Source organism: Sphaeramia orbicularis, chromosome 10 (assembly GCF_902148855.1).
Source record: "Sphaeramia orbicularis chromosome 10, fSphaOr1.1, whole genome shotgun sequence".
Lineage (NCBI taxonomy): Eukaryota > Metazoa > Chordata > Actinopteri > Kurtiformes > Apogonidae > Sphaeramia > Sphaeramia orbicularis.
The window spans coordinates 5,830,493-5,850,519 of NC_043966.1; the positions used below are offsets into that span (position 1 = coordinate 5,830,493).

Consider the following 20,027-nt stretch of genomic DNA (forward strand, 5'->3'; position numbering starts at 1 on the left):
ACACATGGAGGCAATTATGGGTAAGGGGCTCAGGATCAGCTCACAGCTGCAGAGAAGAAACAGTCAGCATTCGTCTGTCAGCGTTTTAGAGTAAAGTTTTACTGACATTCATGCCCTGTTTAATACGCACTAACACGGACAGTTTGCAAAACAGACATTCTCCCCACATTTTGGCCTTCTGTCGACATGTAAATGGAGTTTTATGTCATTAAAACTGAGGTATTTTATGACTTCTAAAGTGAAGATCTTAAAAAACTCCAGTTTTTATGTTTGCATGTGGAAATTGTGTGATGAACATCCACCTTAAACATTAAATCCAGGTGTATAAATGAGTTTATGAGTAGATCATGGTCACCATTGAGCCTGTTTCAATGACTGTAAAAGTCCGATAACTGGACATTACCAAATAATTGTATTAATCAGATCTGACGTGTTTACATACACTCTGATAATCAAAAATCCTGGTTCAGATGCTCCAGTCCATTATCGGATTTCTCTGAGTTCGTACATACATAGTGATGTTGGAATGAAACTTCTTGTTATTGTCTTCTGCTCACATAAGTTCCATTTTCTGTTATTTTGATTGTATTTAAACATGTGAAGACGTAAAAAGAATGAAATCAGATTAACCTGCATACATGCAGGAAGACATCGGCGTATTTCGGTCAAATCCAGGTGTATTAATCTGCTTTATTATAATCAGATTACTGCTGTTATCGGGTAATAATCTAATAATAATCTATCTTTCTCTACCAAATACACATATTAAAACACAATTAGAACAGCAATTCATTTAATATGTATTAGACAATATATTATCAATATGGTAACTGAAGAAATAAACATAAATAAGTGTGCAAAAATTGTTGTGTTATTAAAATTGTGTGGTTATAAAATGGAATTATAGTTATACTTGAGTAAACATCTAAATGAAGTCTACTGTTGCAGAGCAGTTTAGTCGTCACATCTCTGGTCGTATTTTATTGGTAAAAATCATATGAAACATGTTGAGATTTAATGAGGATCAAAGCTCCGTGTCGTCCAGAGATTCCTTCACCTGCGATCCAGAGTTTTACACCTGTACGCATCTACAGTCTGCAGGAAAGGGAGCGCAGAAATCCAAAGCAGGACACTTGATGAATCAATGGAGTCACTAACACTGAGCCCCCACCCCCACCCTCACACACACACACACACACACACACACACACACACCAACAACCCCCCACCCAGCCTCGCTCGCCTCGGCTACAATCGATGCTCATAGAAATTTCATGAACTTTAAACTGTGATTGACAGGTGGCTCTTTAAAGAGGAGGAGGAGGAGGTGGGGGTGCAGAAGAGGATGAAGGCCTCTTAAAATCATTTAATTGATTAAAAAAAAAAAACTATCTGTGACTTTTCAGCTTGATGCTCGTTTACCTCGACTGACGTTGGACGTTATTGATCAGTCAGTTAGTTACTGGACAGATAATGTGGCAGCTTTTGGAAAACACACCAATTTTTGGTGTTTTTTTTTTTTTTTTCAAGCTAAATTCACACAAATGTGGATTTCTTCATCCATCTAAACAGATTTCCTACCATTGCATCAAGACAAAAAAAAAAAAAAAAAAAAATCTCCACAGGAACTTAATTTATTTACCAAACATGTCCATAAATATAAGAATGTAAAAATGACTTCAAACGCTGAAAAAACTCATCTCTGACAGACTTTAAACCAAATGTTTCTGACCTTTTTCTGTTGGTACAGCTGAGCGGCAACACCAGGTTTAGGTAAAACAGAAGCTTATAGAATACATCAGCCTTCATTTTAGTTTTTTCTTAAAACAAGCATTTCCCACATTTCCAAAAATCTGTGCTTTGTGCAGCAGTTTTGAGTCAAAAGGGCTTTTATATGTGGATGAAAGACCAGAGGAAAGGGTTAATTCAGTAAAATATCCATATTACTGTGGACAGAACCTTAAAATAATGTCCCTCTGATCAGCTGATTATTATTCCATGTCTTTGTTAAGATTAACTCTTTATTATCCCTGTAAAGAAATTAAGTCTGTATGTTTTCCATAGTACACACACAGTATCTTGCATTAGCATTAGCATTAGCACTAAGCTGCCATTGAAGGTGCTTGGTAACCAAATCCAGATCTTCATCGTTACCTTCGTCAAGGGCACTGGGAGGAAACCATCGCAGTGTGGTTGGAAGAGGAAACTCAACAGAACCTTCTGAGGTGGAAATGCTAAACACGACACCGCTGTGGTGGCGATTTGGCCAAGATTAGGGGTGTATGTGCTGATGTTTTCAAAAGTGACAGTCAATGGAATATGTTTTGATTTTAGATGAAAAGAATTTATTGCATGAAAAAAAAAAACACAAACAAAAATTTAAAGGGGTCATATTTTCCTAAACCCACTTTTATTAGTCTTTGGTTCATTTATTTGTGTATTTGGACCCTAATAGTTCGTACAGTTTGAATTTGAACCCTCCAGGTGCTGCAAAGCTATCTTTATATTCATTTTTCATTCATTAATTTATAATAATATTTGCTGATAATACTTTTATACTTCTGCTGTAATGTTTAGAATCTACAACTTTTACTTGTAGAATATTTTTATTGTACTTTTATTGAAGTAAAATAAGTAAAAAATGGAAGAATAATTTTTACTGGTGGACAAGGGAAACTTTAATATTTAGCTTTTTTAATGCTCTTTTTAAAAAAAAAATCAATATAAATACACTCACATTGATTTCTGCAAAAGTGTTTTCAAGATGCTTTTGCAGTGTTTTTACATATTAATAACATTTGTTACAAAACTATGAGGGAGGCGTGGTTTATTGTCCAGGTGATACCTCAAGAGTAAAATTAATAAATAAATAAGAAATGAATATACATCCACATCAAAAATATATATACAGATACACACTTTACATACTCAGTCCATTTAGATTTTCTAGTTTTATTAAGTAAAGAATGTGCAGTAAATTGAATGGAAAGTGGATGTTACAGTTGCGGAAAAAATTGTTAGACCACTCCTTGTTTTCCTCAATTTCTTGTTCATTTTAATGCCTGGTCCAACTAAAGGTACATTTGTTTGGACAAATATAATGATAACAACACAAATAGCTCATAGCAGTTTAATTTCAGAGCTGATATCTATCCATTTAACATGTTTTCTTGATAATAACCAAAATCACTTCAGTTCTTCTATGACATTGTACTGACAAAAACAGTGCTTTTAGACATTCCATGTGTTCTTTTCTGTCTGTTTTAGTCACATGATACACACAGGACTTAGTCCTGGATTGCATAACCATTGTTTTTGCGGACTTTTGATGGTCTAATAATTTTTTCTGTATTGTTACGGCCTTTGTTTTAATATTTTACGTATAAATCAGATCCGCTGGTAAAATCTGACCATTTCCTCCGGATCATTAGACATATTCTAACTCGGCGTGCGACGGTACAACAGTCTCCTCTGACTTTGATACCTGGGGCCCATCGCTCTGACATGTTTGAAGGCAGGAGTCACTTTGCGTTGATCACACAGGTTTTTCCTCGTCGGTAATGAAACAACACTCCGGCTCCTCCTCGGCTTTGATCTGCGCTCTTGTCTTGTCTTTTAATAGACGGCAGAAGTGTGCTCTCCGCCGGGGGAAATCCTCCGTTCTCAGCAGAGACGCACCACATTTCATATATCAAAGAGCAGCGCCGCCGCTCCACTTAGGGAACGGGGACTTGTGGAACTAATGTCGGGTAATTAGCGTTTCTGCGGGGGCATTTTCAGCCGCAACTCCAGAAAATAATAAGTTGTCAGGTGGGGGGCCTATTTCTTTGAGGCACTGCTTCTTCTCGTGGCCCTGTCGCCGGGCCCTCATCAGGAGGAGGTAATTATTCTCTGATTAACACGCCGATCTGGGCGCCGGATGCCGTCTCTAATCACAGAGGTGGTTGCATCAGCGGCGGCTCTCGGAGGAGGAAGCAGAAGGGGAGTGGGTGTTCTGCTGTCACCTCCACTGGAATCCCACGAGCAGGACGACGAGGCAGAGTAACCTTCAGATGTGGAAGTACCTGCCTGGTTCTGAGCGACGTGGGCGCCGTGAAACCACTGAATCACACTGTTTGATTGGACGGTGGATGTGGAAGTAAGAGGTGTTTTCAACCACCAATCAATCACATTTTATTCATACGGCGTCACATCATAAGAAAAGTTATCTCATGACACTTTACGTTTAGAGCCGATTAAACCAGACTCTTAAGACGATTTACAGACACCAGCAGGAGTAAACACTCGGTGACAGAGGAAGGAAAAACGACCTTTAAAGGGCTCATATTTATATAAACCTACTTTTATTAGTTTATTGGTTCATTTATTTGTGTATTTGGGGATCATAACAGTTCCAAAAGTTTGAATTTGAACCCTCCAGGTGCTGCAGAGCTATCTTTATATTCATTTTAGCAAAAATCAAGTGGATTTCTACAACCCGTTTCAATTCCTGTTTAATTTGTTACGTCTTATAACTAGTTACGTCACAACATTTGCACGTATAAGGTCCAGACTTCTGACGAACATTTCTCCGAGTACGACATAATTGTTCGTCAGCAGCTGTGGTTGTAGAAAAAACTGAAAATATGTTCAAACTTGGAGCCGATTACCTAAAATGTTCAGTTGTTGGTTGAACGGGACAGACAAGCACAGCCAACAACCTGGAGGGGGCGGGGCCTGAAGTGGTTCATGTGCATTTAACCCTTTCATGTATGAGTTATGAGAACCTTAGTTGAGGTGTTTTTTGTTTTGTTTTTGTTTTTTTGAGTGTTTTTATTCCTCCTTAGACATGAAAAAAAACCAACAATGAGATTGAGGTTTGTTTTTTTTTCATAGATTTACAAAAATGTCCACTCAGCTACACCATGAATTTTATTCTTGAAGCAAAGAAACATGTATTTAAAACCCAATATCATAAAGCGATATGAAAACAGTGAAATGAAACCATGTTTAATGCAGCTAATCTGATGTTTTCTCACATTTTAACATATTCTAATACTAGTTATTACTCACTTCATGGAGATAATATGCAAAAAATAACAATTAACAATTGATTTCCACTCGAGAACCAATCAAGAAGAGCAAAGTTACAGTAATGGTATGAATTGCAGTCTATAAAATGATGCATAAGTGTCCACTGTGTTGGCTGATATGGAACTAAAACAACAAAACCCAAGAATATACAAGAGAACAGCTGGAGAAGAACTGTCCACTGGAGTGACCACTATGCATGAAAGGGTTAAAGGGCCAGCACTCCAAACCACCTTTCTGGTGTCATTACTCAGAAATAGGGTTGAAGATGGAGCTGTGGAGTTGAATGAATGAAGAATTCAGAGCCAAGCAGAACGTTTACAGTTTATGGAGACCACAGGGAAAGGTTTGAAAATGAAGAATTCCATTTAAAAAAGCAAAATATCCCTCTAACAGGCAGAAACCTGGAGCAGACCCCGACTCTGGAGGATGGACCACTGACATGATCAGTTGGGTCAAAAGGAGAGAGATTTGGCGAGGGGGGAGAAGGGGGGAAATAGGGGGAGACACATGGACAGTGTTGTATAAAGTACTGGAGAGTCCCACTGGAGTAGAAGTACAGGTACTCTACCAAAAAAGGACTTTGGTAGAAGTTCAAGACACCAAGTGAAATGCTACTTGAGTTAAAGTCTTTAAGTATCTAGTATTTACTGTACTTAAGTATATCAAGTAATCTACAATTAAATGTGCTAAAGTAATGAAAGTAAAAGTACAAGTAAATGTTAATAACAACCAAAGGCAATAGTACACTGCTGCTCACATCAACAGGTTGTGAGTGGACTGTTGTTTGCACATGTGCATTACACAATTAGACCCGATGACAAATCAACTTCCTGACTTTGTTGCAGTCACTGGTAAACTCAGCGGCGAAAACAAGAAATTTCCTGTAATTTATTATTTGTAACAAGTAATGACACTGTGAATTAAAAATGTATCAGAGTAGAAGTATGAAATTGAGTTAGGAAATGTAGCGAAGTAAAAGTGAAAGTAAACGGAATAAAAAATACTCAGTAAAGTACAAATTCTCCCAAAACATACTTGAGTACAGTAGTGAAGTATTTTTACTGCGTTACTAGACAACACTGTACGCGGATGCACTGCAAACTGAACTATAACTGTTAAAACTAGTACAAATACTCATCACTATTAATATTACTACTCCAAATACAAGTACTAACAGTGGATATACTACTACTGCAGGTGTTAGTACCGGTAATAGAACCCTCTACCATCTGTGTAACTATATAATAAACACAATCGCAGCTATGAAAGAATAATGATGATGGAGGCAGAGAAGCAGGATTAACAATTGTGTTGAAATTATTAAATACCCCCCAAAAGAAAAGATAAAAACTCCATTTTCATTGTGTACTTGTGTGTTCTAGAGGTAGTTTTTGCAGGACTTTGAAAACCTTAACACGCTGCAGCAGAACGGAGAATGAAGACTGAACTAGTCGCCCAGAGTCCGGATCATTCCTCCAGAGTACATCCTGTTGGCCGGTAGTATAGATCCAAGTCCAACATGCATTCTTTAATGGATTCTGACCATGAGGCTTTGACAGCAACGGATTCTATCGTCCGTATTTATTCATGTTACAGTAATAAGGCTGTAAGACGTACATAAATATGTTGTGGTGTTGTTGATGTTGTCATGGTCGGTGGTTCTGATCGTCTCGTTCTGACTGACTGATGAATTGACCGTCGGAGAAATAAAGCAGCGGATCAATAACCCTGTGAAAGGAAACGTCCCGGTGTTATGGCTGCTTGTCAACAGCCTCGGCCGCGTTGACGCCAGTTGGCCACTTGACAAGCAGCAAAACAAATCAGCCGGCCACTTAGGGCTCAGCGTGTTGTGCATCTGTCAGCCCCCCCCCACCCTCCCACCCCCCTTCAAACCCCCCCATAAACCTCCTGAAGGAAGCAGGATCATCGGCGGGCGGTCGGGCCAAACGCCGCGCTGACCTGCATCAATCATACAGCCGGGGGAGATGGGAAATTGCGGCGCACGTTGCTGCGGGATGGAGGAGCGTGTTGAAATGAGCGCGGCGTCGGGGGAGGCGGGGGTTTCATCTGGAATATGGAGTCTATTTGGAATGATAAGAGTACGCCACGCAGAGCTGCACATAAAGTCAATCTGCGTCAGACGAGGCGGCTCATCGGGGACATGACTGCGCCTTCGACAAGGCCATCAGCTCCAAACAAAAAGGTAAAGGTGAGCGGAGGATTTCATCTCCGGATGGTAAATATGTACAGAAGCAGCGGCGTAGAAAAACAGATTCACACTCAGAAGCAGCAAATGAAACACAGTGAGACTGAAATAAACAGAGGCTCAGAGGATGTATACGGTCTCCTCTGAAGCATGGAGGCCCGTGGAATTATGGGAGCCCAGCCTGAGCGGGGTAATGAGCCTGTGGAGATGTTCAGTAATCCACCGTCCTGCTGATCCTCTGATCCTGAATCAGCCGTCATCTGCAGCAGCAACACATGAATTATGACCAAGAGGAGGCAGAGGAGGAAGAGGATTCACTTCTTGGTAGTTTTTCAAGGTTCAACTGGACTAGTTTTGCTCTTTGGAAATGTTTTGTCTCTCATCCAAGACCCTTCTTCAGTTCTAATTGGCGGGAGAACATGGACTTCTAAACCTGTAGAATCAAATATAACAAGATGATAGGAAAATTCTGACATACCATCTAAGAATCAAGACAGTCACTGGGTTCTGGAATCAGAAGACTTCACTTCAAGTTTCAAGTTTATTTGTCCTGTGCGTTCAGGGTACAAGTACCATGGCAATGAAACACAGTGTGCCCCGGCGCTCTCTCCGCCCAATATCGAGAAACAAATAACAAATAACAATAATAATCACAGCAACAATGAAAAAAATACTTAACAATAAATAGCACTAGCCCTCCTATTCCTATCCTTGCTTCCTACTTGCAGCAAAGAGTCGAGTACATACAACAAGATGCAGCAGTTGACCGACTAACAGCAGGAAGTCTAAGGTCTTGTGACAGAATATGGATAATACAACTGTTGGTCCAAATGTCCAAACATAATGACGTTGATCCAGTTCCCCATTGGCTTAAGTATCCAAAACACAGTGATGCACGGGTTCAGTGACTGTTTCTTTTTTTTTTCCTTTTTCTTTTTATGGGCTCAGCCGGCTGACAGGCAGCTGTCTGTGCCGATAAGGCAGCAGCCGACACCAACTGTACTCCCAGTCATCACTGCCCATTTTTCTGACACCTTTGCTTGTGTATCCTCTTTTATTTGGACATTTTACCAGGGAGTATCTCACACTACTTTTTTTTTTTTTTTTTTTCTACTTGTCTTGTCCAGCGTCCTAACAGCAGAACGGTAGTCTGGTTCCTCCCGGTGCTGAACAAATTTGCTTTGCCAAGGGTAACTTCTTAAAGTATATGAAGCACCCTTTGATATTCTACTGAGTTTATTATGAGTTTTGTTGAACCACATTTCGATGCCGGACCTAGTGACTGTGTTTCTACTCTTCTGGCACGAGACAGAAAACATAGATAGAGAAGAAATGGTAGACATGTCCTGGGTGTTTTCTTAAAGCACATGTCATCACGACCCATCCATGACTTGCTCTCTGGCCACCTGGTATTTACACAGAATAGTCTCATATTTCTCTAGCACAAAAATAAAACCGTCTCCACAGACCACTCCCCCTACAGCCTCAAAAGAGCAAAACTGGTCCAGTTAAGTGACACGGTGGTGCAGTGGTTGGCACTGTCGCCTCACTGGGTTCGATTCCAACACCAGCTGATGGGACGGACCTTTGTGTGTGGAGTTTGCATGTTCTCCTCATACTGGCATGGGTTCTCTCAGGGTACTCTGCTTCCTCCCACCATCCAAAGGCATGCACTAATACAGGGGTGTCAAACCCATTTTAGTTCAGGGACATATTTAGCACAATATGATCTGAAGTGGGCCTGACCTGTAAAAATGATAACGTAATAATATATTTTAAAAAATATCAACTCCAAACTTTTCACTGTTTTACAGTGAAAAAAGTTAAATTACATCAAGAAAATGTTTACATCTACAAACTATCCTTTAAAAAATGTGAATAACATGAAATTTATTAAGAAAAATAAGTGCAATTGTAACAATATTCTGCCTCAGCTCCTCATTTGCATGTGCATTACAACTTACAGATCACAGTGGATCTACAAATATATAAAATATTTAGTAACAGACAGAATATTATAAAATTGCTCTTACTTCTGTTGAGCTGAATTTGGCTCCTGAACTAAAATGATTGTCAATATCTTCGGTGAAATTTTCGCATTATACAAATTCATCCCATTCAGGGCCAGTTTAGACCCTGTGGTGGGCCTGTTTTGGCCCAAGAGCCATATGTTTGACACCTGTGCACTAATAGGTTAAATGGTTAATCTAAATTGTACATAGGTGTGAATATGAGAGTGATTGGTTGTTCGTCTCTATATGTCAGCCCTGTCATGAACTGGTGATGTGTCCAGGGTGAACTCCGCCTTCGCCCATAGGTAGCTGGGATAGGCTCCGCCCCCACAACGCTCTCAAGGACTAAGACATTCAGAAGATGAATGAATGAATGAATGAATAGTCCAATTGAACCAGAAAAACAACCAAGAACAATGACAGAGGCAAAATGAGAACCTACACTATGACTTTATCTCTGGTCACTCGCTTTTTTTTTTTTTTTACCTTTATTTAACCAGGAAAAAAAAAAAACTCTTTTGCAGCACTGTCCTGGTCAAGACAGCAGCAGCAAAAGTTACATACATCCACACTAAAAATATACATAAAACACAATAAAAGTCAGTTCTGAAACCAAAAAAACATACATCACTAAACTAACAACATACTTCTAAAACACCATCAATAATTTAAAAGGTACTAAAAGTATACAACAATGCTCCTTAAAAGCATCTCAGAGCACAGACGGTCACAGATGTGTCCGTTTACTTTTACCTCCAACTGGTTCCTTCACACAGAACTTTCTAAAAACAGGTCCTGAGTAAAAGCTGCTTCTCATCAGGATCTAATCGGCCACGGATGAAGCTGTTCTTTTCATTGTGCTCCATCTTTACAATCAGTTCATTCAGAGCGTTCATTCACCAAATCAGTCAGTACTCGACCTGAACCACACTCAGAGACGTGGGATCGGTCCGTTTTTACCAGAACCAGGAGTGTTATCGCTGACAAAAGCCAAACTCCATTTATGACCCTGAACTCAAACAGTTTCCTCTTGAAAACCAGAGATGAACGACGAGAAATGAAACGACTCCATTCAGTTCGCTCTCCCAGATGATTTGTCCGACTGAACAATTCACCCACAGATAACACAAGATTAATCTGAAACAAACCATGTGTGCGGGAACAACTTCCTCTTTGTTTCTTTCTGCTGCTGTTGGGTCTCCAGCAGTGATGCGTTTACTTTTCTAACCAAACACGGAGAAGATGTGGAAACAACCAGTCATTCATTCAGGAGATGGAACTCAAGCATTATCACTTCAGGACATATTTATGGAGTTTGTGGGTTCTAGAGGTGTTTAAATACCTTGAATGATCCAAATAGAGGTTTTAGATTTTAGATTTTTTTATTAGTAAGTTTTTATTTTTATCAATTACTAGACATTTCCGGCATCCCCATTTGAATTCCAGGTGACCCCACGTGGGGTCCCAACCCCAAGGTTGAAAAACACTGAGTCAGATGCTACATTTTTCAGTTCCAAATGCCTTTTACTAAATGTTTTGTGTATTTGTAGATTCGCTGGGGTCTGTGAGGTGTAATGAACATGTGAAAATAAGAAAACTATACCTCAGTTTATCAAGTTATTCTCATTTTCTTAAGAAATTGAATAAACGAAAGATTCTACCTGTTCGATAAGGTAATCTTCACTTATGGAAAAAAAAAAAAAACACTTCTATGACTTTAGAAGCAGAAATGCAGTTTCAAAATGAAAATACCAACGTAATATCATGACTTGTGTAAATATGCACGCCATTTTTAATTGCCGTGTTATTTGTACGCATTATAAGCTTTTCGCATGTAAGTTCACGCCATTATTAGCCCCTTGTTCAACCTGAATCAATGAGTCAAATATCACACACTGAGGGTTAGGGGTTATCTGAGCCAGAGATCTTGACACGCAGTCAAATAAATGCAAAAGTTTGAAAATGCGTAGCTGTAGCACGCCAAACGCCATAAGAACTGACATGACATACAACGCCATTTCATGAGATCAGTCTGAAAATACTCCCATTAGACTGTTAACGTAACTTCAACATGACCAGGAGGAAGCTTCTAATTTTAATGTATTAAATTTAAGGTGTTTTTCTGTGCTACGAAACCTTTTCCTCCAGTGTGACCTCGTCTGAATAGTTGAATATTCCAAAACAATAATTTCGTAATTGCCACTGCACATTGAACAACAAACCTGAAAAGCTTTGTTGTACAGCTGTAGACCTTTGAGATTCTTTTGAATGAAAAATGCTTTATAAATGCAACTTATTATTATTATTATTATTATTATTATTATTACTACACTGGGTAACAAAAAAATGTTTTTTGCAAGTTGTCTAGGTTTTTTCAACTGAATTAGGACCATTTTGCACCGCTAAATCCAAAAATGATATCTGTTTTTCTCAATCAGGTCAGGTTTTTTTACTAATTTGATTTTGAAAAATTTGATCTTCGCACAAAATATAATAATTAATACCAAAATAAGATTGGTAAGCACACTTTATGAAACTTGTGACTTGATTCCTGTTAGGTCCAATGGTGTATTCACCGCAGATGTAGCAGAATACGTCAGGCTTATTTTTGCAAGATCTTCTAGTCGAAGCCATTTCATTCACCTGTAATATTAAAAAAAACAATCATAAATTGGCAAAAGTAAAATCTTCAGAACTCGTTTATTGCAAGAAATATGAAAGAATTTTGTATCATATGATGTGAAAATGCCCATAAATGTAAGCAAAAATGTTAAAAAGCCAATATGTAGCATAGTTCAGAAAGTTGACCTGATTGAGCAAAATTAATGTGATTTTTGGGTTCAGCACACCAAAATGATCCTAAATCAGCTCAAAAAACTGAAACAATAAATTTGTTGTTGACCAGTGTTATGGATGTAAAACAGGTATTAAAAACCCATGATGCTAATATGGTGGCGTCAGTTTCCTTCGATCTCTGCAGTCTAATGTCTCCTCTAAGCAAAACAGGTAATAACGTGTTTATTTTACATACTTTCTAAGATGCAACAAAAAGTGAACACGTCTTTAACTTGTGTAGTCGATGTAGTTGAGTTCAGACGTCCAGACACCAACCTCTTTTGCAGGTTTTAAGACTCATTTCTGCAGAACTTTATCGTGGAGTAATTGTGACAGGCCTATTTGCAGAAGTCTTGAGCAGGACCTCCAGGGGGTTCCAGGTGTATTTGAGTGATCCTTAAGGAGGTTTCAAAGGTTTTTAGGTCTTGGAGGAGGCTCTAAAAGTCCGTCTGTAGAGAGAAGAGTGTTTTTGGGTCTTTGCATTAGCATCAGACATGTGGCCCTGCGCCGTTCCACTATCACAGTGTCGCTTCATCTCCATTTCCTGCTCTCACATTCGCAATTTCTTTTATACGCCGGTTTTATTCCACCTTTTACTACCATTGTCCCCTGTTTTTACGGTCTTCTCCTCCTGTTATTTTATATTACCTTCTGCTTTAAACTTAAACTTCGCCCTTTTCTCGTCTCCTTTTACACTCTTTGTTCAGATATTATTAATCAAGCAGGACCTTTTCTGAATAAACGGCCCTGATGGTTAATCGCCCTGCAGATGTTCCAGTCTCATCCCATAACTCGGGTCTGCTGAGGAAATGAATGCCTCTTCTTCTAAGTGTATAAATATTCTCCCCTGAACGCTGGATCCTGACCTGCTGTTCCTGTTTTCACTCTCTCTGCGTCTCCTCTGATGCTGCAAATCTGCCGTCGACAAATTAGTTTAACCCGCCTCCCTTTTCTCCCTCCATCTCTTCTCAGTCACTTAGTCGCCTAATAACAGAGCGCTCCGATCAGCAGGATGCCGACCAACCGTTTGATCACTTTCACAGCGAGAGGAGAGGAAAAAAAAAAACAGAAAGAGAGCCATAAATACTTGATTAAATATATAAAGAATCCCCCCCCCCTCCTCTTGCTCTGCTCTCGCCTCTTTTCTCACCTCTGAATTATCTTCCTCTCCTCCTTTTTTTGATTTATAAAAAGGAGGTGGAAAGAAGAAAAAACAAAAAAACATCAGACAGCACAAAGACAGAAAGAAAACGTCGGCCTCGTCCAAGAGAAAAAAGAGAGGGAGAGAAAAATCAATACAAATTACGATGGAGAAAGTGGCACTGATGCCTGGAATTGCAGCATATGTTTACACTAAATCAGGCAATCTGTCTTCATATGGGCGGTGTAATGTGTGAGGGGGGGGTGGCGGTGAGGAGGAGGTTGGAGGGGTGGGGGTGGGGGGGTCAGGGTTCGCACTGCCAGCCGCCGCTCTCCAATTACTCAGGCTCTTTGCAGGGAGGCAGCCGGTATCGATTGGCTGGGAGGAGCACGGGGGGCCAGCAGGCAGCCAATGGGGCGCTGGGGTCAAAGTGCGGCGAGATTTTAATAAGAGGAAGTAATGGGCTTAATTTGTGCTGGGGGGATGGGGGGCGGGACTGCGAGCCGCCTGTCCAGAGGTTCATTAAAAGCCTCTGTCTTTGTTTCTTCCTCCATCTGCGATCCTCCTGCCATCCATCCTCAGGGAGCGCGAGGGGGCGGGGCTATGCGGAGGGTTGACGGTTCGAATTCGATGATGGACGAATGAGGGAAATCTTAAATGTCAGTATAAAATACAAAGCTCTAAGAATGTAAAATGATTCATTTTAGTCAGATTGCATTAGATCAGAGTTGTTATAGGTAAGAAGAACTGAAATAATCCCATTAAGTTTTTTTTTTTTTTTTTTTACCTGATTGTTCATTATAGTTTATATTTGGTTTATTTTGTACATTATATGTATTTTTCCTCAAGAATGAAATGTCTTTGCATAATATGGAACCTTGAAAAACAATGTTTTTGGACTATCATACGTTCTTTTCTAGCTTTTGTTAATGGGTCAAAACACAGTATTCGAAATCTCTCTGACGGGACATTTTAGAGACAATTTGACAGATTCCTGTTGCTAAATAACCCACATTTTTACTTTTAAATTAATTTTTGCTTTAGTTGAACCATAAGGGATTATCCAAAATGAGGAGCTACTTTATATTGAAATAAATGATGGAATGGCAGTCAATTAAAGTTCGCTCTCTGACGGGACATTACTGTGTTTTGACCCTCTTCAGGGCTTTCCTCAAAATGATTCCATTCTTAAAAATAAGTGTAAAAGTGACTAAAACTGGAACCCAGTAATGTCCTTTAGTAACACACTAAGACTCTCCCTGATAATTCATGAACTCATGAGTTTTAAGCTACATCCTGAGGGACAACACGCAGCCCAACACAACCTCATTTGCTCTTAAATTTGGCTCACAGACCAACAGCATTCTGGTTTTCTTTTTGTTTCATTATTTATGCCTGATGAGTGTCATACCTACTAATGTTACTGATTTTATTTGTTTATTTAATCTCAGATTGGGATGCGTTACGTGGGACTTTTTAGTATGGGGGGAGGGATGGGGTGGATATTGTATATATGTTATGTGGAAAATCCAAAAGTGTTATTTTTTCTTGTGTGACTCACTTTTTTTTTATTCCAATAAAAAGAACATTGAAAACAAAGTGACTAAAACTAGGCTGAAATAAGAAGTAGTACTCTATGGGGAGGCTCATAAAATGTACCACAATGGCAGATTATAGAGAATTGTTTCTTTACTTATCATAAATATTCAGATGAAGTTAAAGCTAAATGCTAACATTAGCACTATTAGCACTTTGAATGGAGACCGGAGTCTGATGGATCCAATGGGAGAAATGACTGAAACAACTATTTAATGACAACTGTTGGTTCTATAACAGTCAGACAACCTTTATGTACACGTTTTCCATAGACTAGAAAATTAGGCCAACTGATGACAGATAACGTCAATTAAACGATCATTTTTTAAGACTAGTTTGAGATGTTTTCATTTACAGCAACTTTCCAGTCATACCATGAACCAAACACGACTTTTATATCTGTTCACCTTAAATCAAAACTAAACTCACCAAACATGTCATTAATCTCTTCCATCACAGTTGATACTCCCAACACTCAGCAGCATCAGTGAACTGATCTGATTGGTTCACAGTGACACATGTGATCAGAGCTCCAGCTAATCAGTCACAGGTTAATCATTATGTTTCCATCAGTCGTTAAACCAACCACATCATCTTCAGTCTGAATATCTTTACTACAGTACCCATGAGCCTCAGCTTCTGTTGTCACGGAGACATGGCCTCAAACTATTTCTACAAATCGCAAATAGTTACAGTTTATAGAAACGTGTGAGGTTCTGTGTGATCACGTGTTATGGGAAAAAAGCCATGAGAGTTGTATTGTAGTTCACATTTTCATTCTTTCTTTCATGTTTTGGTTAAATATGGTGAAATTCAACACATTCTCTGAAACTATTTACCTTTTTTGTTGCATTTTGCTTAAGCGTAGGTAGGTTTTTATGTAGGTATTTTAAAGTTTAATTTTAGATGTATATTTTACTTATTTTAAATTAACCTTAGTTTTAGTCAATTTTAATGTATTCATTTATTTATTAGTTATTTATTTTATTGATATGGAAAATACGGGCCCTCAGAAACCAGTTTTGTTCTCTTCTTTGTGATGGAATGACAAAACTCCTTTGAATCCTTTGAATCCTTTGAAGTGTAGACCTGCACAATTTATGAATAAAGCAATAACTGTGTAGAATGTTATGATTTATGATTGAGATTTGAGTCCATTGGTTTAGTTTTAAGGCTAAATGCAAACACACACACTTAATATAGTATAAAAATACTTCAAAAACAGTAGAAAATGTAGCTTGTACTGAATCCAAAACACCAACAGACACAAACTGGACTTTTACATTATGATTTTGTGATTACATAATTATATAGTCTGTAGTTGGGATTCAGTAAATTGTGCAGATGCAGCAAAAGATTATCTACATTCTCAACTATTAGTCCTTTTTTTCAGTTGATCTGTTTGTTTTTTGGTCGATAAAATGTCTGAAAATGATGAAAAATGTTAATCAGTGCCCTCAGATGTCTCATTTAATCGACAGCAAAACACAGGTATTCAGTTTAGTGTAACAGAGCAGGAATAGTGACAACATATTCACATTTTATGAGGTTAAATAAGAGAATATAGACTTTCTCAAATCAGTAAATTGATTATCAGAGTTGTTACTGATTAATTTGATTGACTAAATACAGATCCACATACAGCCCAACATGATCTGAAGTGGTCCAGACCAGTAAAATAATATAATAACTAATAAATAATAGCTGTTTTACAGTGAAAAACAAATACAATTACATTATGAAAAGTAAGCGAAATTTCAAACAAATGCACAAAACATTTAGTAACAGACAGAATATTGTAAAAATTGCACTGATTTTTCTTTAGAAATTTCAGGTTCGTATTTGTTCAGGTTATTCACATTTTATTGTGAGAAATGTAAATATTTCTTAATGTAATCTTACTATTTTCACATTTAAACCAAGGAGAAAAGTTGGAGTTGCAGTTACTTATAAATTATAATGCGATTATTTTACTTTAGATCACATCAGGCCCCTGAACCAATCATGATGTTTAATAGTGTCAGTGTTTGTTTTTTGTTTTTTTTTCCCCACAAATTCATCTTATGTGCCAGATTGGACCTTTTTTTTTGGGGGGGGGGCAGTAATTAATTTATTTGATCCCATGGACCAAATAAATAAGTGTTCACCTGTAGTTCTAGTTAAATGTCATGAAACTTTAGAAGCAAAACTGTTGAAATATAAACCTCTTGTTAGGTGTTCATATTTTTGGGTTTTTTGTTTTTTATGTTATATTTATATTTTTGTTATTCAGCCAGTGTTCATGGGTCACATACCCCCCCCCCCCCCCCCCCCCCGACAACCACCACCCACCCACACACACAGTAGGTCCAGAAAGGGGGTGGACAGAGTGAAGGTGCACAGGACCTATAATTTCCACACTTTTTTTTTTTGCCCTGGGTCATCCTGTATGTAATAGAAATGTGTGTGTGTGTGTGTGTGTGTGTGGGGGGGGGGGGGGGGGAGTATAAAATGTATGGTCATTGAAAATGTGCTCTGATATAAGTTCATCATAGAAAATGAGCCAAGGCCAATGAGTGTGAGTTTGAAAAATAATTACTCATATAATTTTTCTTATAATAAAAAATGCAGAGGGTTCCCACAGACCGGAGCACCATACAGGGGGTAAACGGATCCAGAGGAATCGAAGGTGATCTGATGAGCAGTTTGAAGATCACAGGTCTTATTCCCTCCCTCCTCCTCAGTGTAAATGGTTTTTTATTCAATTGCCTCAGTTCCCATAGTGCCTTTCACTTGTTTTATAAGTTGGATGTATGTTCGCGGCGTCGGTATTCGCCGCTGATTGCCGCCTGCGTCGTCCCGGTGCATTATCTCCATTCATCCGCCTCTGCTGCCCAAAAAGTCTCTTTGGGACGGCGGCGGAGAGTCCCGCTTTGATTCGGGGCGGGCGGAGCTAATACATTCAGCTGCCCCGTCCGTCTCTCAGGGCTCTGTCACCCTTCAGATATCATCCCCACCCCAGTCGCAGCCTGAAAGCCCTTTTCTCCTCCGCCGCCGCTTGAAACGGGCTGCGACAAATTTGATTTAGCAGCTCGCGGTCGCCCATTCCCGGGAAAGAAAACAAATATTGTTATAATGGTAATAACATCTATTTGCAGCGCTCACGACAAACGGCGGCCCGGGCCCTTTGAAGGAGACCCCTCTGTGCTGCCTTATTCTTATTCATGAAAGCCGCGGTTATGCATATTAGCGCAAACTAGCTATTCTACTCAGCGGCATTTGGTGTGTCAATCATCCTTACAGAATACAAGAGCCAACGGTGACAAAAGCGGAGTGGGCAAGATCGGCTGACAAATTGTCCCCAAAGTCAAATTTGACAGCCTTTTATGATTAATGGGCTTGATTATGGAGAAGTATCTCCCTGAACTCATTTCCGGGGGTTTCTCCGCTGGAGGAGGAGGAGGAGGCGCAGGAGGAGGATTGTTTATGGAGGCGAAAGAGTGGAAGGAAAACGACAGAAAAGGGCCGTCGGAATTGAATTAGCGGTGAAAAGGCAGAGCGAGGAGGACAGGAGGAGATAAGAGGGAGAGATCAGCTGACAGCGCTCAGTCTGTGTTAATGTGAACCAGCACAGGTCACATGATCTGACCCGGGTCACGGTTAAACATTAGACCTCACACTACGGCGGGAGGATGAAGAGGAAGAGGTGTGAGGGTTTACCTGCGCAGTGTGTGTCGGTTTTCTGCAGCTTCATAGTTCTACTGCAGCACAAAACTGATCAATCAATAATTAACATATAAAAATATGCACCTGACGACTGATTAAACACCACTGTGGAACTTATTTGTACTGTTTTCACATGGTTAATGAATCAAAACAACTAATTACACAAGTCATCTATTTAGAGAACATTTCTTTTGAGGATTAAAGGGGGATATTATTAGAAACTCTGACCTAACTATTCGACTACATCTGATCTAAACTATTAATGTCCTGCAGTTACGCATCAATATGTGTGAATTCTGCCTCTGTTTATGGTACAAATGCATGTTTTACTAAATATCCCCTCCATCCTATGCCTACGTTTAGTATAATGTGTATATATAGGGGTAATATCAGACTATAATTTTAAATAGTAAAGTAATAACAATGAAAAATAAAGCTTAATAATGAGTAAACATATAAATATAGCAATGTGACTTATCTGTTTTGGAGTTTTGACAACAACATGCCTGTAAAATGCTTCTATCAGTGCAATATTTGGATTAAAATGATAATATGGTGACATTAATAAGGCTGCAGTGTGAAGAGTTAGGACTGATACTTCTGATTTAGACAAAAATGCTCTTATTTTTTTAATATGGATATTTTGCACCACATTTTTCTCTATATTAATGCATCTCATCCATGAGTAAACAGTGTTTTATGTCTCTGAAACACATATTTCATAAGTCAAGATTTAATTTATATGTATAATATTCAAATATATTCTATATCTATTTGAATATTCTAATTCACACATCTATTGCTGATTTTTATGATGAACATACACATGTATATTTCTGTCCGAAACAACACCAACCACGGTCGATCTACAGGATAAATAGGTCGTACGTGTTTAAGTTAACGCGTTACCTGCAGTCGATCACAGTCAGGTTGGACGTATTTGGAGATCAGACGTATGTGAAGGTCTAAAAGTCCATAAAAAACAATTCTTTATCTAAAGGTGTGTTGTAGTGTGAACACAGATATTCTGCAAAACAAAGGTTGTGCAGACTGACTTTTTAGAAAAATATCCATGTAATTGTGGACAGGATATTAAACATCAAGACATTAAATGAAATAAGCTCTAAATAAACAGTCAGTCTCGCGTCTACGTTCATTTCACTCTGAAATAACTTGAAAATGATGCAATTATCGGATGTAAAGCTGCAGATTTCAGAGCTGGACTAATCATGTGCAGATCTAAACAGCCAAATACATAATGTATAAAGGAAGTTGTTATGGTGTGATGGTAATAGGTTTGTTTCCAGCTGTTTTTTGGTGTGTTTTCACTTTGTGTTTGATATTTATAGGTCAGTCCAGGCCTTTTCACTCCAATGTGTAATAAAATATGACAGTATTTCTAACACACACCTCCTGCTTTATCTCCATGAACCTACAGTTAATGTTAAAGGATGGAAAC

General features: G+C 38.8%; 1 protein-coding gene across 3 annotated transcripts in view; it reads left to right on the forward strand.

Annotated features, from left to right (window-relative positions):
- The window catches only part of LOC115427347 (transcription factor COE3), a 242,335-nt gene that overhangs the window by 179,348 nt on the left and 42,960 nt on the right, over nt 1-20,027 (forward strand). The window lies entirely within an intron of this gene.